Source organism: Lithobates pipiens, unplaced genomic scaffold, assembly GCF_037356315.1.
Source record: "Lithobates pipiens isolate NorthernLeopardFrog02 unplaced genomic scaffold, aLitPip1_a1.2 Scaffold_1, whole genome shotgun sequence".
NCBI classification, from domain to species: Eukaryota; Metazoa; Chordata; class Amphibia; order Anura; family Ranidae; genus Lithobates; species Lithobates pipiens.
The window spans coordinates 134,788,200-134,811,204 of NW_027507685.1; the positions used below are offsets into that span (position 1 = coordinate 134,788,200).

General features: G+C 41.9%; 1 long non-coding RNA gene across 1 annotated transcript; it reads left to right on the plus strand.

Moving 5' to 3' along the window:
- Window positions 1-2,383: 2,383 nt before the first annotated feature.
- On the plus strand, window positions 2,384-9,283 carry LOC143975193 (uncharacterized). The gene is made up of 2 exons (XR_013272339.1): window positions 2,384-2,992; window positions 6,863-9,283. It is a non-coding gene; the product is annotated as an uncharacterized LOC143975193 (long non-coding RNA).
- Window positions 9,284-23,005: the final 13,722 nt, after the last annotated feature.

Genomic DNA, 23,005 nt, shown 5'->3' on the forward strand with positions numbered 1-23,005 from the left:
ACCTCGCCCTGTAAAATAAGCCGCGAAGATATAATAAGACAGTGGGGTTATAAGAAGATCAACAACCTGGGGAGACGACCACGAGAGATAAAAAAAAGCACCATGAGTAGAGCCTCAAAACAAACCAAGGGGGAGGTCCCAAGACCCCAAAAAATGTAACCACTGAAAGCACTATAAAACAATACATGACCCAAGGAGCGAGCCTGAGGAGCGGGGGGAAGAAAAAGCAGTCCTCTAATTCTGAGAAGAGTAGGGGACCGGATAAAAAAACAGAGGAAACTTCAGATCAATCCAGGGATGAATTGACAACTGAGAGTGAACCAGAATTAAGTAAATGTGAAGATCAAAGATCGGATGATCAAGGGTTAACAAAAGGGGTGATGAGGGAGATGCTCTTAAAACTGGAGAATGCCATAAAATCGGAGATAAGTATGCTAAGAAGTGATCTGGGACATTTATTAACAAGAGTCGAGGCAGCAGAAGAAAGAATTCATTTACAAGTTCAGGAGTTAAATAATTGTGCAGGAACAAGTTAAAGTCGCATACCGAAACCAGAGGAGAATTCTCTATCGACTTGAAGATCAAGAGAATAGAAATAGAAGACAAAATTTGAGAGTACGATCTGTCGCAGAAAATAAGAAAGAGGAGCTTAGGGAGATTATGGAAGATATTGTTAGAAAAGTTTTAAATGTTTATTGTGTGACTATTAGAAAAACAATAGTCCTGAGACTGATTTGTTAAAAAACTTACTTCTGAGCACATTATTGTATTAACTCATTGTATTGTTTTGTCCTAATTAACTCCATAGTAAGTAGGATGATTAGATTTAACTAAATATGATAGCCTAAGAATGTACAGGAAACATGGATAGCTAATAAAGGTACTAGTTCGTACCATGACAACGTTATTTATGTTCCCTCAGCCAATAGAAGCATAGAGATGTTATTCTTGTGGGGTATGTGAGGGTGGAACACTTTCTTTTGTTGAGACTTTTTTCCTGCAGCTTGTCCTGTAAGCATGTCTCCCTGTTGTGGGCCACATCAGAAATAAATTGTTTGCTTCTCAAGAACACCCGGAGTTTTTACTGATCACAAGGGAAATTCCTAACATTTTTGGTCTTTCGAGCCGGAAGCAACACGCTGGTTTTCAGATCAGACGGCCCGACAAAACTTCGGTGAGTATTGGACTTTGAAGCTCACCGAACGCTTACAAGTCCCCCCAATCAATGTTATTGGTGAAAAAGGGGTGGGGCCACAGATCTGGATTCCACTGTCTGTTTCCGAACCTTGTGTGATCCAGTCCAGGTGTTTGAGAGGTAAGATAATTTAAATTATTCTTAATTCTTTCTAAGAGTCTTTTCTTCTTTCTCTTTGCTTCTGGTTTAATGTGTTCTAATTGCCGACATTGGTATTGATCGTATAATATCTAGATGATCCAGTGCTCGTAGACAGAGACACTCGGGGACGTTGTCTAAGGTAAAAAATTACGTCGCCCGCTGTCCGGACAGATAACAAAAAGATTTGAGGTATACCGAATGTCAGAGGTTGAATGCCTGACTATTTAAGCGCTGTTTAGTTAAGTGATCTACAAAGATCACAAGGCTAACTTTCTTCTGTGTGTGTTTACTTTATCTTTGTTCATGTTTAACCCTTTTTGATTCTCTCGATAGTGTGTTTTGTTCGTTTACATGTTTTTTGTGCTGGCATTTCTCAGAAGATAAGAAGCCTAGGCACTGCACCCTCTCCCCCTCCCCCTCCCCTCATGTAAGGATTTCTCCTGCTCCTGCAAGAAGTTGTAAATGTTAACCCTTGATTAGCTATGATCATACAGAAGGGTTATATTGTAAATATTGAAACTTAGCATAAAAGAAAAAGAAGGTAGATTGCACTTTGGAGTAAATAGAATGTTGTAGAATTATCAGGTGGCTTGATGAATGTGAAAAGAAAAGAAAAAAAAAAGGCTGAGGATGTTTTCATTGCTATGAAGGTCAAGAAGCTGTTTCTCAGAAACAAGAAAATGCAGATTGCCTGACAGAGGTTAATTTGTGCATCTGTGAAAATATTAGGACTTTTGGTGGGAAAGAGTCTGAATAATAGTTTTAAAGTAAATATTTATATTGGATTGGAGTTATTTTTAGAATTCATAGACTTTTAACTGTGAAGTGTTAATGATGCAATGCTGTTTATATTTGGGTACATTTATAAAGTCAAAAGGCTAAAGATCAAAAAAGGTATGGGTTGGAAATGGCGGAGTATTGGCTTCAGCATGCTAGAATTAGGGTAGAAGGAAGAACAAAGGAAAAAATGCCAAGCCCAATTGTCCCTAGTGGACAAAGAGGATGATCTCATCTGCTATACCCAGAGACCACCTCCCTATAATGGTCCTTATAAGGTAAATGAGGGAACCATCTTGTTAGAAGACATCCATTTTGGGTATTGGAAAATTACTGTTAGCATGACATAGAAACCTATTGCTTAAGGTCATATGTGTTTTTTGCTTGTACAAGGTATTTTATCACAAGGTTAGATATCTGTTTAGAACAGATGGATGCGGTTAAGCTACTTCCCTTTTTGAGAGCAGAAGTAACTCCATGGTGTTAAAACCACAGGCCTGTCTTGCACCAGACTTAAGAAACATTTTAAACTGTATAAAAATGTATATATTTAGCTTTTTGTTACTAGGCAGAAATTGTTTGTACAAAAAACCATGATGACGTAGTAAAATATACTATCTTGCATATTTTATGTGGCAGTCCCTGATTGGTTAAACCACAGGGCTGTCCTTCTGTTCAAACTAAATAAAATTGTTGTGTGTGCTTCAATAGGCACATTCATTATTCACGTACAACAGTGTATGTGTAATGTTTTGTCCACCGGTGAAAGGGACCTCCGCTCTTCAATCCTAGCCTAGGCTACCAGGGGTTACTTACAGAAGTCGAGCAACCTAACAGTTTTGGTACCAGCAAAGTGGGGTTCGTCTCGTCTTGCGACAGGTAAGTCACTTTACTCTTTTTTACCTGATTGGTGAATGGTGTAAACACTTACTCTGTCCGGGCGGCCGCTACGAACTTAGTTTAAAATTAAAAGAAGTAACTGTGCCTTCGCGAGGAACTAGGCTGGTCCCTCGGGAGGTTAAAAGGGCTCGCAAGGAATTTATAGGTTTAGGGGAGTCCGACTAGGTTGGTCTGACTTAAAACTATTGGTGATAGTATTTTTAACACGGGAAGTAGTAGATTACGCCCGTGACAAAGGGATTGGTGGAGTGGACGCCCATTTGAAAAAAAAAAAAAATTTTTTTTTAAAAAAAAGTGCACTATAAATTGATAAATGTATTGCAATACGGTTATGTCATGTCTTAAAGTATATTAAGAATATGTCTGTTTCTCTCTAGGTACACGTGTAAGTATATAGAGTATAAGTTTTAATATAGAGTATAAGGAAAATAATTGTTGTTGTTTAAATGAGTGCAGAATATGAGGAGCCCTCTTGTAGTGACATAGCATCCGCCTGCCCCCATTGCACGTTAGGTCTACTCTTCCTAAGAATAGATGACAAGTGGATTTGACTGACCACCAGACCAGGGGGGTTCTCTTGCAGACTTGGTGTAAGAGGGGTAAATACCGCCACCAGGAAAAATTTACCCTTCATCGTATATTAAGGGTAAATCTTCATAGTTTTATATAAGTCCATCTGCCCCAAAAAAGATCAGGGATCCTACTCCCAGACCAGAGACCGGATTGTTGGACAAACCGGGTGTTATCACCTGTGTCCTGCCACTAGACACACACTGCCCAGACTACTAGATGGGGAATACTGCAGCAACCCAAGCTATGGCCACCCCATCACCCTATGAATTTGTCAGTAATATGATCCCTGGCCCCCAGGTAGAACCATTTTGGACACAAGTCCGGGAAAGGTGTCAGCAATTGGGAATCCATGACCCAGGACCCCAAGGTCCTTGTTCAGAGGAAGACTGGCAAGAAGTCAGTAAAATTTGTCAGGTACATAAGCATTCTTATCCTCCCTGCAAAGGGGCTGACCCACAATACATGAAGGATTGTTTCTGTGCATGGAACAAATGCCTTGGAAAATACAGGCAATTGTGGACAGCAAGGACATTGGAAATCCCAGTGCCCTTATAGGACTGGACAGATTAGAGCAAGAGGCAGAGGCAGGGGATTTAACCCCCAGACCCGCCCACAGTATCCCCGTTATCTGCCATACCAGAACCCTCGTCAACCACTACCCCAATATCCTACACAGCCACAAATAATGCACCGAGGGAAACTCTGTTGGTATTAATGGGACACCTGTCACCCATCCCATCACTCCACCACTGACTGTAGCCACTCCAGAAGGACAGAAATTATGTACCCAAACTTTTGCCGTCTTGTCCTCATGCCCTGTGCCCCTTATGGGACGGGACCTCTTGGCACAACTGTGTATTACCATTAAGTTTAATAAAGAAGGTTCCCTTACCGCTAGTTCACCATTATGTGACTTACATGGCCCTAAGCGACATGCACACAGAGGGTTCCCAAAAAGACATGCACACAGGAGTTTCTTTCTAATGATACCTTCCTCCCTTGACCATCACACAATTTGGGCAGAAAACAAAGGTAGTGTGGGCTTTATTAATTGCACACCATATGCACCCCAAATGCGGTCAGATGCAGGGATACAATATCAAAAACAGTATCCCCTACCCCCAGAGAAAGTCAAAGGCATCTCCCCTCAAATTAATGATTACATATCAAAAGGTATCCTGAGACCAATCATCAGTCCCTGGAACACACCCATTTACCCTGTAAAGAAGGCCGGTGGCGAGTGGAGACTCGTCCAAGACCTCAGAGCAGTAAACAAACAAGTGATTCCCCTCCCACCCCTAGTCTCAGACATCACTTATTTTTTCATGCATACCGGCAGACTCTCTATGCTACACAGTAATTGATTTAGCGAATGCTTTCTTTAGCATTCCCATTGCGGAGGAAGCCCAACCTATGTTTGCTTTCTCCTGGGCCGGGGGCCAGTTAACCTGGACGCGTTTAGTGCAAGGGTATGTAGACAGTCCAGCCGCCTTCTCTATGGTACTCAACGAGACTGTCAAGTCTTGGACATCTGAGCGAGGGTCGGTACTGATACAGTATGTGGACGACTTGCTCCTGTGCAGTCGAACTGCTGAAGAATGTGCGGTCGATTCAACATCACTGTTACAACACCTAGCTCACGCCGGGCATCTAGCCTCAAGGAAGAAAATACAATGGTGCCAGCCACAGGTAGAATACCTAGGGTGCATTCTAAAGGAAGGGACAAGGATAGTGTCCCCCAAACGTGCCGCAGCCCTTCGAGCTCTCAGTCCCCCAAAAGACAAGGCCGCCCTACTCTCATTTTTGGGTGCAATGGTATATTGCCGCCAATGGATCCCTGACTGTTCTCATTGTGATAGTATCCTAAGAGAGGCTACTGGCTCGACAGCCCCTAAATTAATAGATTGGACTGAAGACAGACTACAAGCTTTTCAAGCTCTATTAAACAGTCTGTCAAAATGCTCCCGCCCTAGGGTTGGTAGACTATGGTAAAGCTTTTCAACTATACTGTGTAGTCTCGGGGACCTCTTTTGCCGCCGTGCTAACACAACAGCATGGAACAGGCTACCGCCCTGTCTCCTACCTATCTAAAAAAAACTCCCCATCCAAGTACAGGGAATGCCATTCTGTCTCCAAAATCTTGCTGCCTGTGCAATGGCTGTACAAGATGCAAACAAATTAGTGCTAGGTCACCCATTGACTCTCTATACCACTCATTCAGTCACGCATCTTATTCAGAACATGAATACCCAACATATGACCTCGCAAAGACTTAGTGGTTATGAGATAACACTGATGAACACTGATAACCTCACACTCAAATATGTGCCTGCCAGCAACCCCGCTGTGCGCCTTTTGCATTCCATGTTGCGTTTACCACATGACCCAGACATTATACATGACTGTTCGGAAAAGGTTGCTGCTATTACCAGTCCCAGACCGGATCTCACTGACACCCCTATCTCAGGTGCAGAGGATGTTTTTGTGGACGGTAGTTGCTCCCGTCCCTCTGATTCCACCTTCCAAACAGGATATGCAATAGTCCAGTTGCCAAACAAGGTATTAGAAGCCAAACCACTGCCCCCTCTTCGGCTCAGGTGGCTGAACTGGAAGCCCTCACTAGGGCCTGCATTCTATTCACCGGTAAAGAGGTGAATGTCTACACAGACAGTAGATATGCTTTTGGAGTGGTGCATGATTTTGGTGTGATATGGGCCAATAGAGGTTTTAAAACAGCAGACAACAAAATAATTGCCAACTCCACACAGATTAGTGCTCTCCTCCAAGCCATTCTTCTTCCAAAAAAGGTAGCCATAATTAAAGTAAAGGCACACTCCTCTGACAGCAGTCGTGTTTCAAAAGGGAATGCTCTTGCTGACAGAGAAGCTAAAAGAGCTGCTGCCTTTTCCCCTAACCCACCTGCCCCCACAACAATGTTTTTCAAGGAACACTTCGCAGCACCTAACTTTAAAACTGTCATAGCACAGATGCAATCAATGGCCACAGAAGATGATGTCCATTTTTGGACAAAGGAAGGATTGACCAAAGACCCTGAAGGTCTTTGGTCAAAAGAGGGGAAGATCCACATGCAAGAACAAAATTATCACCCTTTGAGGTCCTCATGGGAATCCCCGCAAACATAGAATTACCCCCATTAGACCAAGACACTGATATTGACATTTATTCCCAACAGGAAATGTACGTGAAAAACCTGGTAAGTATGCTTCATGAAATGAACGAACACGTTTCTGTCACCTTTTTTCCCTCTTCCCACAGAACCAACGCATCCCTTCATCCCTGGGGATAAAGTGCTGATCAAACAATTAGCACAAAGAAAGAGTATCGGACCGGCTTTCTCAGGACCATGGAAGGTGGAAAAGGTATCCAGGACCGCAGTGTTAACAGACCTAGGAAACACCTGGATCCACGCCAGCCGTCTTAAAAAGTGTCCCCAGCTTCCCTCGACTCCAGAGCCCCTGGCAGTGACAGAGAGCAGCAACTCCCAAGAACAAGATCTACAAGAAGTTCAGAGAGGCATAGAACAAATTTCCCTGGAAGATCCCACACCCCCTCAAAAGGACAAAACAGAGCCAACAACTGCCGGGATGAGAAACGAAGAAGAAGAACAGAACTCTTAGATAACAAATAATCAGAACTTTAAAAAACAAAGATGCTTTCTCCATCAGTGTCAGGGAAGGCTGTATGCCTTTGGGGTAGTCTGGTACTATTTGTATTCCTGCCCACATGGTTGATAGCTAACTGTATATATCATCCAGAAGATTTAGGTCTATTAAAAGGGATATGTGGACCACCTAAGATGAATAATACCCCCGGCCAAAGACATAGTAGAAGTATTGTACCCGTTAATGAGTCACCTAAGGGACTGACTAACAAGATGTTACTACTAAAATTCAAATATAGCTATGCTCAAAAATCTGGTTTTGAGAAATGCTGGATTTGCAGCAAGCTACATCCCAGTACAGCTAGAATCCCTCTCATGGCAGTCCCCTTGAATTTTACCCCCCTCCTTAATGGAACACCCCCTATCGTCCTAACGAATGTTACTAGGACCCTTCCAAATAAAACCCTCACTTTCCAAATTATAGGTAGAAGCCACTTCCCAGACTGGTGTTTCCGACTGGGAAACACCACAGATGGAGCCGAGGTTTGCAAACAAGCAAAACTTAACATTTCAATGACATCATTTAACAGTCCTTCTTTCTTCCATACTTCAGATCCCACCCTAAATGCCACCTTTTTAGACTTTCTTAGCTCCAGTACCAAGACTACAATACACCAATTAATGTCAATACTGGTGCTCTCTGGCCTTTCTGATACTCTTAGGAACGTGTTCCATAAACGACCCCTAGCTCTAGGAAATACCATATATATATGCTGCGGCAAACTCTGTCACCCCTGGATCCCAACCAAACCCCAGGGGTGGTGTTACCTTGCAGCCCTGGTTCCTATCATGGGGGTATTAGGGGATAACAAGGGAAGTCACCTCCTTGAAGCCAGCATGCATCCTAGATATCCCCTTAGACACCGTAATAAACGAGAATTGTTTTTAGAAAAAGATATGGCCTGGGCATGGTTCCCTTCCTGGACAGGGTGGGGAATTGACCTAATGAAAAGATTAAATAATTACACTGGCATAATTGATGAGATTCTGGAGGAAAATTCTGATGACATAACCAAACTAAATCTAGAAACTAGGGCAATTAGGAAGCAACTAGAACTACATGAGTTGGCTATAGAAAGTATGAGTGCAGCCCTTACTGGCCTCTGTGAGACTACTGAGGATTATGAGTGCTGTACCTGGATTCATAATACCAGCATCGAAGTCCCAGACTACTATGACGTTATTGCTCAACACAGGGAAGAGGTAAATAAACTACAGAAAGAGGCAAGGAACATAGGAAAAAACTGGGATCCCTTCTCGAGCAGTTTTAGTTTTGGGGGATTAATATCTTGGCTCCGAAATGCTGCCATGACAATTGTCACTGTGATTCTCTTCATTCTATTTTTATACGCCTGTTATAAGATAATCAAATGTTTATGTAAAAAGGGAAACACGGCCGTTCCGAAGGATCTGAAACTCACTTCCATTGTTAAGGATCCAACGGTATGGTATAGAAACCAAGAGCACAAGGGTTCGGAGTATGAAGCCTGTGCTATTAAATTAGAAAAGGAATGATCATTATGTAAATCACAGAATGATCAAAGGAAGGATTATAAGGTAAATGAGGGAACCATCTTGTTAGAAGACATCCATTTTGGGTATTGGAAAATTACTGTTAGCATGACATAGAAACCTATTGCTTAAGGTCATATGTGTTTTTTGCTTGTACAAGGTATTTTATCACAAGGTTAGATATCTGTTTAGAACAGATGGATGCGGTTAAGCTACTTCCCTTTTTGAGAGCAGAAGTAACTCCATGGTGTTAAAACCACAGGCCTGTCTTGCACCAGACTTAAGAAACATTTTAAACTGTATAAAAATGTATATATTTAGCTTTTTGTTACTAGGCAGAAATTGTTTGTACAAAAAACCATGATGACGTAGTAAAATATACTATCTTGCATATTTTATGTGGCAGTCCCTGATTGGTTAAACCACAGGGCTGTCCTTCTGTTCAAACTAAATAAAATTGTTGTGTGTGCTTCAATAGGCACATTCATTATTCACGTACAACAGTGTATGTGTAATGTTTTGTCCACCGGTGAAAGGGACCTCCGCTCTTCAATCCTAGCCTAGGCTACCAGGGGTTACTTACAGAAGTCGAGCAACCTAACAGTCCTCCCCCTCAGGTGCAAGTAACTGCCCAGAGTAACACCTTCCCTGTGACATCCACCCCTGTCAAAGGAACCGCCTCTGAACAAAACCCCAACTCCACTTCCTCAATCTCTCCAGAGAGTAGTTCAGTCCTGGAGATGAACAGATCGATCCTTGAAACATTAACTGACGCCATAACTCATGCACTGGGTGCCCCAGCAGGAGCCAAGAGACTAAGTAAACCTCCTATTAGGTATGGTGTGGAGGACGGTGAGGAATACCCCTTGATAGAGGTCCCAAACCCAAGGGGAGGACAGAATGATGCACTGGGCCAGCCATATCCCTTGACTATGACTGTTTTTCGACCATGGACTGACAGTGATATACAAAAGGCTACAGAACACATAAAACATCCAAAATTAGGTCCAGCTGAATTCATTGAAAACATAGAGGGATTACGGAACAGTTATAAATTGAATGGGGTGGAAGTAGAGAGAGCCCTGAGGAGAGTATTAGGATCAGATTGGGCTTCGATGAAGGGGGATTGGGACCCCTGCGCCCCAGCAAATGCACATGGACGGGGGGATCCATTGCCTCCAGAAAGCCCAGACTTAGGAAACAGGTTGACTGCCCTACTGAACAGATGCCAGCTTAGATGGGTACAACGGACTGATTGGCAAAAAATAAATATGACAGTACAAGAAGATAAAGAAAGTGTCAGTGACTACCTAAATAAATTACGAGAGATTTTTAGAGTGTTCTCCGGGCTCCCCGAAGCTGAGGATGTGAATAGTGCATATCAGCAACAGCTAAAGATTGTTTTTTTTTAAAAATGGATTGAAACAGGATCATAAGGATTACATTGTTAAAAACATGGTTACTTACCGAACTGCATCAGTTTTAGATGTTTTACAATATGCTAAGCATTCTGAGAAGTATTTAAAAGCAAAAAAGAATGTGAAAGTAAAGGTTTTTGTGCAAGGTGATGAAGGAGAGGAGGATGCAGAAGAGTACACTGCTGAGGCAAAACCAGAGGGGTCTCATAGAGGAAGAGGCGCAGGTGGTTTTAGAGGAAGGATTACTCTACAGAATTAGACAGTGCAACGAGAGTACTTCCACCCTGTGTACAAGCACTGGTAGCATCAGCGGTGTAGTGGTTAGCACTCTCGCCTAGCAGTGAAGGGGGTCACTGGTTCGAATCCCAATCATGGCGCTGCCTGCCTGGAGTTTGCATGTACTCCCTGTGCCTGCGTGGATTTCCTCCAGGTGCTCTGGTTTCCTCCCGCACTCCGGGGACATGCAGGTGGGTTGATTGGCTTCTGTCCCGGTTTGGCCTTGGTATATGAATGGGGACGTTGGATCCTTGGGGGTGGAGAACGATGTGGGTGTACAGGGGTAGAGGCTAGACACTCACTCAGGCTGAACCGGATGGACTGGTGTCTTTATTCAACTTTACTAACTGAAAAGGTACCACATGCAGTGTTTGTTATCCTGTTACAGCAAAAGATATCACATTTGAGCCCAGCACGACATCTTTCCTGCATGACAATACTCTTGACAAAACCTCACTTAACAATACAGAGGTGTACTACATTAAAACCATCCACACTACTACCACTTCCTACTGACGGGTATAAACATGACTGCACTGCTGCCATCACTGAAAAGGTACTGCCACAAAGTGATCTGAAAGATGTACCATTATCTAACCCTGACATGATACTTTTTGTTGATGGTTCTAGTAAGAAAAATCCAGATGGCACAAATGCAACAGGATATGCAGTAGTGACAAAGGATGAGATTTTGGAAGCGGGGCCACTACCAAAACATTATTCAGCACAAGTTGCAGAACTTGTAGAACTGACAAGAGCATGTATACTGTCAGAAGGAAAATCTGTAACCATATACACTGACAGTCAATATGCCTTTTCAACAGTGCATGTTTTTGCACAACAATGGAAAAACAGGGGGGATGGTCACCTCCAGTGGTAAACCAATTTCACATACGGACTTCATTTTAGAACTCCTAGATGCAATACAGTTACCAAAAAAGCTTGCAATCTGTAAATGTCAAGCACACACAAAATATACGGACCCCATCTCAAAGGGAAATAAAAGGGCAGATGAAGCTGCACATAAAATAATGACGAGAAATCATAGTGATAGATCATACAGTCCTTACTGATATGCAGCAAAATGCCCCCCCCCCCCCCCCGGGGAAAAACAATATTGGAAAACAAAGGGTTGCACAATAATTGATGATATTTACACATCACCTGAAGGGAAACCGGTATTACCAAAATCTTTATTTAGGTATGCAGCAGTATTGACACATGGAGTAACGCATGTGTCAAACAGGGGGGTGACTGAGATGTTAAATAAAGTATGTACAGCCTATGGATTCACAAATTACTAAAAAAAAACTTTTTGCTCTCAATGTCTTATATGTGCAAGACACAATGCTCAGGGAGGTATAAGACCACAGAAAGGGAAGTTCCCTACACCACAATATCCATTCCAACACATTTGCATGGATTTTATTGAATTAGACAAATGTGAAAGGAAGAAATATTGTTTGGTACCCAGGCACCCTGACCAAATGGGTGGAGATATTCCTGACAGGAAGTGCAGATGCACAGACTGTAGCCAAAGCATTACTAAGAGATATTATTCCTAGATTTGGAATCCCTGAAAGGATTTACAGTGATAATGGACCCCATTTTGTAATAAAAAAATATACAACATTTGATAGAAGTGATGAGAATTAAAGGGAAATACCATTGTGCCTATCATCCCCAATCAGCTGGATTGGTAGAAAGACATAATGGCATTCTAAAAAGCAAACTGAGAAAAGCTATGGAAGAAATAGGTAAAAATAATTGGATGTATTGCCTACTAGTAGCTGTGACCAGTATGTATATCACACCCCCAAAAGAAGATGAAAAAGGTGCATGTGGGAGATTGGGTCTCAATAAAAGTAATAAGAAAAAAGCAGTGGTACTCCCCAAGGTGGGATGGTCCTTTCAAAGTCCTTTTAACTACCTCTACTGTGATAAGGATTGCAGAGAGGTCTACCTGGATTCGCCAGTCCCATTGTAAGAAGGTTTTACAGGCAGAGTAGGGCCAGTTGGCTACAAGAGGTCCAGAAAATCCGGCTACAAAGGGAGGTCTCACACAAGGTGGGACTTGTCTCAAACCGGTGAAGTCTCCCTCCCCTTCCAACTCCCCTATCCTATCCGCTGGAACTCTGTAGCTGGTTAGGATGAAAGGGACAGTAATTATCCTTGGGTTACTGGTGACTCTAGGAGAGGCATCCATAAGAGGGGGTAGGCGCTATGGAAGAGTAGAGGAACCTTTGAATTAGGAAAGAACAGGAAAAGCATTAAATCTAAAACTTTATAGAGGGAATAACTAGCACTATACTGGTAGACTTCTGTCAGATTGCAGATTGTGGGGATACAACTGGGGCTAGAGGACTTCTATGGGCAGATAAATATATCTGCTGGGTCTGGAATAAGACAGGATGTCAAGCATGGGATCAGGCCCTGTGGACTACAGCACATCAAGATTGGGGGTATAATCAACCAGGGGCTAAAAAGAGTGGTATAAAGGAGAGACTCATAATCACAAAAGCGGCCAACTCCCCCTGCATACATAGTAAGAACTGTAACCAACTATTAATAACATTAAAGGAGCCGAGGAAGGAAGATCAGCAGTTGTATTCCATGGGAGCATGGGTGTCAGGAACTGATCCCTCAGGAACATTTTTCCTTGAGGTATTACCACCTAATAAAATTAAACAACAGGAAAAAGTAGACTCAGAAGGGAAAGAAGAAGGGCCATACTAAAATAGAAGTTCTGAGTAGAACTATAAGATTCACTAACCTAACAATAGAAGATGCCATAGCTTTGGAGACGGGCTACCAAGGGAAAAAAAAATGAATGGTTAGAATGGTTGAGGTACACGGTTAGAACTCTGAAAAAGGAAAACTGTTTAGTTTGTGCCGGAGCCAGACCACATTTAGCAACAGTTCCTTTTCCTCTAGATCACAATACAGATCCAGAAGGTTTAAAATGTATGTTGCAACTGTATAATAAGAGCTATAAACCTGAAACAAATTCTACTGGTCACACATTGAGTTTGTTGTTTCCCCCAGTACAGAGACCTCAGATACCTCCAGCGGTTACCGCTTATCCGGGCAACTTTACTTGTTTTGCACTCCCAGGGAACCGTAGCGCGGTGGATCTTGGGTCACTACCTGATGACTACTGTGTGGAGAGGATTAACACAGGACAATGGTGACTGGGTTGAACATGACATTCAGAGAGCTGATGTCTGGTGGATGTGTGGGGATAAGAAACTGCGAGCTGGACTACCGGCCAATGCCCAAGGGGATTGTGCTATGGTCCAGCTGGCTATGCCCCTGAGAATCCTGTCAGAATACCCGTGGACTAAGAGTCACCGACAGTATCGTAGGGACACCTCTCCCTTGGGGTCATTTGACTCTCAGATCTACATAGATGAGATTGGGGTTCCTCGCGGGGTGCCGGACGAGTTTAAAGCCAGGAATCAGGTGACAGCTGGGTTTGAGTCTCTTCTCTGGTGGGTGACTATAAATAAAAATGTTGACTGGATTAATTATATATATTATAACCAACAACGATTTGTAAACTATACTAGGGATGCTGTGAAGGGCCTAGCAGAACAGTTGGCCCCCACATCTCTAATGGCCTGGCAGAACCGAATGGCTTTAGATATGGTCTTAGCTGAAAGAGGAGGGGTATGCAAAATGTTTGGTAGCATGTGTTGTACCTTTAACCCTACAATACAGCTCCTGGAGGGACCGTGACCAGAGCCTTGGAAGGACTGACTGCGCTATCGAATGAATTGGCGGAAAACTCAGGTATTAATGATCCATTCACAACTTGGCTTGAAGGATGGTTCGGTAAATGGACTGGATTTATCACATCATGTTTGATCTCAATCGCTGTGGCTTTGGCCGTTTTGGTTACTTGCGGATGCTGCTGCATTCCCTGTATTCGAGGACTTTCACAAAAACTCATTGAAACTGCAGTCTTAAGAACAATGTATCAAACCCTCTCTACCTCTGAGGATACCTATGTGGACATTGAAGCTCAACTTAATGGCATACAGTCCGAAAGTGTATAACACAGGGACTTTCATCGAAATGTGTTGAGATAAAATAGTCACACAAAGAGGAGGGAATGTTAGAAAAGTTCTAAATGTTTATTGTGTGACTATTAGAAAAACAATAGTCCTGAGACTGATTTGTTAAAAAACTTACTTCTGAGCACATTATTGTATTAACTCATTGTATTGTTTTGTCCTAATTAACTCCATAGTAAGTAGGATGATTAGATTTAACTAAATATGATAGCCTAAGAATGTACAGGAAACATGGATAGCTAATAAAGGTACTAGTTCGTACCATGACAACGTTATTTATGTTCCCTCAGCCAATAGAAGCATAGAGATGTTATTCTTGTGGGGTATGTGAGGGTGGAACACTTTCTTTTGTTGAGACTTTTTTCCTGCAGCTTGTCCTGTAAGCATGTCTCCCTGTTGTGGGCCACATCAGAAATAAATTGTTTGCTTCTCAAGAACACCCAGAGTTTTTACTGATCACAAGGGAAATTCCTAACAGATATATTCCGGCCTATACTAGACAGAGGAGAAGAGGCATTTCCCAAGACTGAGAGAGTGCAGCGGGTCGGGAAGAAAAAGTTAGAAGAAACAGGAAGACCGCGAGACATCATTGTTAAATTTGAACATTACGAAGATAAGGCGGAGATCTGGAGAAAACTAAGGGGAAAAGCCCCATTAAAATATGCAGAAATAGAGATACAAATATTCCCAGACCTAGCGCCTGAGACTTTGGCTAGAAAGCGCCTCTTAAAACCCCTGCTGGAACAGATGAGAGCACAGAATATCAGATACAGTTGGGGGTTTCCGGCATGTCTGCTAGCATTTAAAGATGGAAGAACTGCTAAACTAAGTTTCCCTGAAGAGTTAGGGGTTTTCTGCGAGAAATTGGAAATTCAAACTCCAACTCTTCCGGGCTGGCTGGATGGGCATGATGAAAATTTATGAGAGCACTGATGCTAAATTTTAGGAGGGGGGGTGGAGGGGGTAGGGAGGAGATTGGATGAATATAGGGCTGGATGGGAGATGGGCCCAGTACCCCCCTCATTTTTCAGAGATACATCTAAGGAGGGAGGGTATGGAGGCGAAATGTAGAACCCCACCTCAGAACACTAAAGACTTGGAAATGGCCAGAGAATTCAGGCTTATTAACAAGTTGAGGGCCGATTGCTGGCCAAAAGGAGGGGGGGGGGGGTTGGTAGGGGAGGGAGGTGGTGGGCAGGGGGAAGGGAGGGATTGGGGATGATAGGGAGGGGACATGTCAGTAGTGAAATCCTATGGGAAAAGAAAAGCAAACAAGGTCAAAATATAGGATATGGATAACAAAATAAAGGATTTAAATTTTATGTCCTATAATGTTAAGGGGCTCAATACAGCAAAAAAGAGGCACAAAATTTTGGCAGAACTAAAACAGTATCAGGCAGATGTGATTTTTTTACAAGAGACGCACATCTCACATACGTCAAAGATCAGGCTTTATTCTAAAGATCATCCGAGCTGGTACTATGGGGATACGATCAAAAATAGAGCAAGAGGAGTAGCAATAGGATTTGGGAAAAATACTCGCTTTATTTTAGAGGGAAGAGAAACAGACCCAGAAGGAAGATATTTATTTCTAAAAGGAAAACTAGGTAATATAAAGTATACACTGGTAAATATTTACTCCCCGAACAAAAACCCTATAAAATTTTTAAAAGGAATATTGACAAAAATACAGGAATTTAAAAGTGGTTATGTGGTTATGATGGGAGACCTGAACTTTTGTCTGAATCCCGAGCTTGACAGTACGTCCTGTGCACAGGGAAGGAGTAATGCTCAATTGAAAAAGATAATTCAAAATCTGAGCAAGAGTCAACTAGTTGACGTTTGGAGGGTACAACACCCCAAAATATTGGATTATACGTTCTTCTCCCCTGTGCACGGGACATATTCCAGGATCGACTATATCTTGGTGGAACATAGAGTCCTTGAGACAGTATTGGAAACAAGTATAAAAATAACAACACAGTCAGATCACGCTCCGATAAAAATGAAGATGCAGATCCCCGGATATAGTAAACAAGCCACTAGGTGGCGGTTAAATTAAGAACTAATCCAAGACAAAGAGGGTGGCGAAGTAGTAAGTAGAGAACTAGAAAAGTATTTTTCAATTAATGAAACTGAGGGCATTTCCGGGCCAGTCCTGTGGGACGCCCATAAGGCGTATTATTCGCGGGATCCTGATTGCTCGGGGTTCACAGAAAAAAAAAAGAACGGGCTGAAAGGATTAACAAACTCAGGGAGGAAATTCGTAGTATAGAACAACAACACAAACTGGGGATTGTGGATAAGAAGATATATCAGAACTTATTATCCAAAAGAGAAGAACTACACGGGCTAATGGAACAAGAAACAAAAAAATATTTCAATAAATTAAGGAAAGTAAGATACCAAGATGGGAATAAACCCACTAAATATCTAGCTAATATACTCCAAAAGAAAAAAGCTACCAACTATATAGAGAGAATACAAACAGAACATGGGGATCTGGTGTACACTTCAAAGGAGATAGCAGAAACATTTAAAACATATTATGGGAGATTATATGCAGTAAAAAATAAGAAGATGAAAACAGGAGGTGATACAAAAGAAATAGATAAATATCTGAATAAGGCGAGACTTCCTAAGATCGGTGAAATCGATAAAGAAAATTTAGAAAACCCCATAACAGAAGCAGAAATAAACAAGGCATTGGCAGACTCAGCTCTGGGGAAAAGTCCTGGACCTGATGGACTAACAATTAGTTATTATAAAAGGTTTAAGGATATCCTGATACCGAAACTTTGTAGGTACATGAATGGAATCGGGATAGAATATGACATGAGTAAAGAGGCATTGTCTGCCTCAATTACCGTCATACGAAAGGAAGGGAAAGACGAGACTAGATGTGCCAGTTTTAGACCAATATCATTATTAAATGCAGATACCAAATTATTTGCCAAGATACTGGCAAATAGAATGAAGACAGTAATGAACTTACTGGTACATCCGGATCAGGTGGGGTTTGTGCCCGGCAGGGAGGGAAAGGATAACGGGGTTAGAACCTTATTATTGCTATCTCAAAGGGAGGAGACGGAACCCCCGGCCTTATTATTGTCAACAGATGCCCAAAAGGCCTTTGACAGGGTTGACTGGGGATTTATGTTTCAGACAATGGATAAAATGGGTATTGGTCCAAGGATGGCCAAGTGGATTAAAACATTGTATCACCATCCCACAGCGACTGTAAACATCAACAGGTTACCCTCCCCTCCCTTTGAGATGGAAAACGGGACCAGACAGGGCTGCCCACTTTCACCCCTCCTTTTCGTGCTGTCATTGGAACCTTTACTCTCGACGATCAGAAATAATCCAGAAATAAAAGGAATTATGGCGGGGCAGGAGGAGCATAAACTTGCTGCATATGCGGACGACGTATTATTTTATATAAGTAACCCCAAAAGTTCATTGCTAAAAATAATTGAGGCCCTTGACGATTATGGGAAATTATCAAATTTCAAAATTAATCAAACAAAATGGGAAATCCTTAATATAAATGTCAGCAAACAAGAAGCACAATCAATTCAGGAAAAATGTAAATTTAAGTGAGAAAAATAATTGAAATATCTGGGAATAAAATTGGCGCGTACTTTGGATAAGATTTACCACTTAAATTATATTCCATTATTAAATGAAATCAAAACTGAACTCAGAAGGGTAGTTAATGGATCTATATCCTCCCCAAAATATTATATAAATTCCAGATGTTGCCGATCAATATACCCCCCAGTTACTTTTTAAAATTAAAATCTTTAATGAGTAAATATATATGGAATAATAAAAAACCTAGGATCTCCCATAGTGTACTAAAACAATAGAAAAGGAGAGGGGGATTGGCCGTCCCTGATCTGCAATATTATTACCAGGCTGCCGTACTGTCAAGAATTGTCGAATGGTAAGGAAGAAAAAGGATGAAAAAAGGTGGGTGAATTTAGAATGTATATATAGTAAGGCACAACTTAGTGAGATAATATGGAACCCCCCAAAATATAGGGCACTAGATACAAATACAAATGAGTTGACACGGATTGCATTTAAGATTTGGGATAGGGTATATAAAAGATTAAATGGACACTATAATTCACCGTTGATAGGTTTAAAAGACAATGAGTACTTCCCCCCTGGTAAAAGGGAGATAGGAGGGAATTGGATTAAAAAGGAAGGGTCACAAATAAAGGATATAATTAAAAAAGGGAAACTTATTTCACTTGAAGATTTAGCACACACGGGATTTATGGTGAACGATAGGTGGCGATATCTCCAGCTGGTACATTTTATAAAAAAGGCTGCCTCAGCCAATTAGATCTAAAGATGAACTCACTGGGTTAGAGCAACTCTGTATTGCAGACAGAGCTAAGGGTACAATCTCAAGGCTGTATGGGCTGTTGATATCGGCCAGCCAGATAGAGATACCGCCATATATAAAAAAATGGGAACAGGAATTATGGTCACAAAAGGATAAAGAAACAATAATACAAAATACTGAAAATAACACATAGTTCAGCAACAGACAATAAGACAGCCGAGATGAATTATAAACGTATATCTCGTTGGTATAATACTCCGGACAAGACTGTTAAATATCAACAGGGAAGGACGGCCGAGTGTTGGCGTGGCTGTAAAATGACAGGAACAATGACACACTTATGGTGGGGATGTGCAAAAATTAAGATATACTGGCATGAGATCCTACAAAGGATAAAGGAAATAACCCAAATAACTGTGAATGCGGATCCCTGGACAGTACTTTTTCACGGGACAGAGGGGGGGGGGGGGGGCAAACAATACCAAGATACAATTATCCCACATCTTCTAAATGCCGCGAAAAAATTGATTCCCAGAAAATGGTATGAGGCTGAATGCCCAACGATATGGGAGTGGGTAGACACGGTAGAGGGAATATTTAATTTTGAAAGCCTGTGCCTGAGAGATGAAGATGAAAGAGCAGTATTTATAAAAAAAATGGAATGGATGGAAAGATTTTAAACAGGAATGGAGCTTTACAGCACAATTAAGACCATAAAGACCTCTATAAGAGGAAGATATTTAGGAGAGGAACACTACTGACATGTTGGGCTTAGGGGAGGGGAGAAGGGAAGAGGTTAAAATAATTATAAAATGGAGTGAGATGAAATAATCCAAAATTGTTAATGATAACGAAATAAAGTCATATATAAAATTTATCTAAAAAAAAAAAAAAAAAAGTGGGGAGTAAATAAATATAGCTACAATGATGTGAAGATTAATAAGGACAGCGATGAACGTAAAGTTGATTCTAGACTCGCTCGAAGATTCGCTGATGTGGCTAAGAAAAAAAAAAAAAGAATAGGCCTCACCATGGTAGACCAAAGAAGTTGAGTACATGTGCTCAGTGTCATATCCAAAGGTTGTCTTTGGGAAATAGACGTATGAGTGCTGCTAGCATAACCCCCCATAAATAACAGACGACAACAGTTTTCTCTTATGCATTTTAAAGACCAAAGCAGACAAGTGGAAGTAAACTCCCCTATCGTTTTCAGCCAAGGAAGCTGCCATCTTTGCCTCTGTTTAATCTTCAACTGCTATGGTGCTGCACATGTGATTCGTTATGACACCAGCCATTGGATGGTTTGATAGTTTGGCCGTGCAGTTAGCATTCCCGGCATGCCTTTTTTTTTAACTGTTTAAATCCATGGGTTTACTTACACTTTAAGCAGATAAAATACAACATTATCACCAAAATATATCTTTAATTCCTCATTTACATATCTGAAATTTAATAACCCAATCCCAATACAGTAATTAAAATGATTAAAGTCTAGGATGTTAGAAGGTAACTTGGATTCAACCTACTGGCTGTCAAAAAATACTTCAAGGCCCTCAGCCACACTTACACCAGCTTGAGGACTATTACTATTAAGATACCCGTGATACAGCTCATTAACCCCTTCCCGCCGAGCGTACGCAGATCTGCGTACTCGGCTTCCGGGGGGTATACCGGGATGATGCCCGCACCTGCAGGCATCATCCCGGTACCGTTTTTTACAGCGGGCGATTGGCTTTCCAGCCATAACAACCGATGCGGCTAAAAGCCGCTCGGCTGTTATGCCGGAGGAGCGGGAGGGGACGTCCCCCCTCCCGCCGCCTCTCGCCGCTGTTACCGGTGCTCCCGCTCGATCGGGAGCACCGATCAGTGGTCCGACGCCTCCGGCTGCTGCGGAGGAACTGGAACGAAGCCGTAATCGGCTTCGTTCCAGTCTCCTCATCGTAAACACGGAAGCGACGTCATGACGTCACTTCCCGTTTACTCGGCTGCCAATGGCGCCGGTTTTAAAAAAATATCCGGTATTCAGAATCGCCGTTTTCGGCGATCTGAATACATTGAAGTGTAAAGGAGGGGTGGGGGGTCTTTTAGACCCCCGATCCCTCCATAAAGAGGACCTGTCACCACCTATTACTGTCACAAGGGATGTTTACATTCCTTGTGACAGCAATAAAAGTGATCAAATTTTTTTTTTTTTTTAAAACAATTTAGTCGTTTTAAAATAAATAAAAAAATAAAAAAAAAATTTCAAAGCGCCCGCCGTCCCCGCGAGCTCGCGAAGCAAAGAAAACGCATACGGAAGTCGCGCCCGCGTATGTAAACGGTGTTCAAATCACACATGTGAGGTATCGCCGCGATCGTCAGAGCGAGAGCAATAATTCTAGCAGTAGACCTCCTCTGTAACGCTAACCTGGTAACCGTAAAAAATTTTCAAAGCGTCGCCTATTGAGATTTTTAGGTACCGTACTTTGTCGTCAATCTACAAGTGCGCGCAATTATAAAGTGTGACATGTTTGGTATCTATTTACTCGGCGTAACATTATCTTTCACATTACGCAAAAAAATTGGGCTTAAAACACCACTGCGCAAATACCGTGTGACATAAAATATTGCAACAATCGCCGTTTTATTCTCTAGAGCCTCAGCTAAAAAAATATATATAATGTTTGGGGGTTCCAAGTAATTTTCTAGCAAAAAATATGGATTTTAACTTGTAAACACCAAATTCCAAAAATAGGCTTAGTCATGAAAGGGTTAAACATTACTGGCTTACATTTACCAGGGTAGGTACACCCATACCCGAGATGGACCCCCCTCCTCCAAACTTTTAACCGTCACTGACTTCCAAGACCCCCGCTAACTGCTACAACATTCCTGGTAAGGTAAACAATCCCCCAACACATAAATAGCCCCACAAAGCAAACCCCTTTTAATAAAGTCCCTGTCAATAATAATGAACATGAATGTAACTACTGAACGAAAGAAACGGAAAAAAGAAAAGACAATCAAATCATTAGGGGAGGGGGCGTGTCCAAGATGGCAGAGTGAGAGGACGTGTGCCAGAGAGCTCTGCTGCCCTTTTTTATCCTGCTACCTGCTAAACCGTTTGGCTTGCCGTCATATTTGTGGTTGGGGTCGGTGAATGCCTTCCAGACTCCCAGGGCGCGGTAAAGGGGGTAAGAAACTGAAATTTCCCCCCGATATCCCTCCAGAGACCAGCCCGGTTCCCTCTGGGCCTAGAGACCGGCTGCCCCGCTGTAACATGGCGTCTCAAACGGACGCACGGGAGGAATCTGCTGCATCAGCCCCAGGCATCCCCGAAGTCATGGCGGCGATAGCTGCTTGTCAGGCGGCCGTTACGTCCTGCAAGGTGTTATATTCTTAATATCTAAATTTTAATTGGCTTTATTATACTTTATTCAGAATAATAATATTTCCATACTGTGTGAAAGAAAAGCTTTGAGTCAATTAATTCTGTGTTATGGCTTGCATAGTTGGAAAAGTAAATATTTAAAACCTGTCAGGATTTTGATGAATATTGTATATCTTATATATGCTTTTAAGGGCTATGTAAGTGATATTTTGTTTATGTTAATTTATCCAGTTCATTATATATATGTTTTTAGAAGGTCTTTTCTATGTAATAAGAGACGATATTTGTATTAGACAGAAATCCTCTCTCATATCCATTTCCTGCCAGTTCATTAGAAGCTAGAATTGCGTTTTAAGTGGTAACACATGTTAGCTCTGTTATAACAACCACTCTTAGCCCATACCCTTGTGAGGGAGGAGTTATCTTTCGGGCGGGAGATTAGAGCCTGGTTAATATAATGGGAAGTGCTGGGAGGGGGGCTTCCTGTTGTTTCCTGCTCTCACAACGAGGCAGATGTGCTCTTGAAAGACCAAGCAGGCAAGCTAATACTTTTCTTATACACAGCAGACAAAGGGTTATTCCACACATGCAATAACTTTATACAAATGATTATCATTGTACTATTTTTGTAAGCATCCTTTTGTATTTAAATGTGTACAAATAAATACACATTTTTTGAATTACGCTGACTCAGATCTAATTAAGGAAATTCGTCGCACAAGATT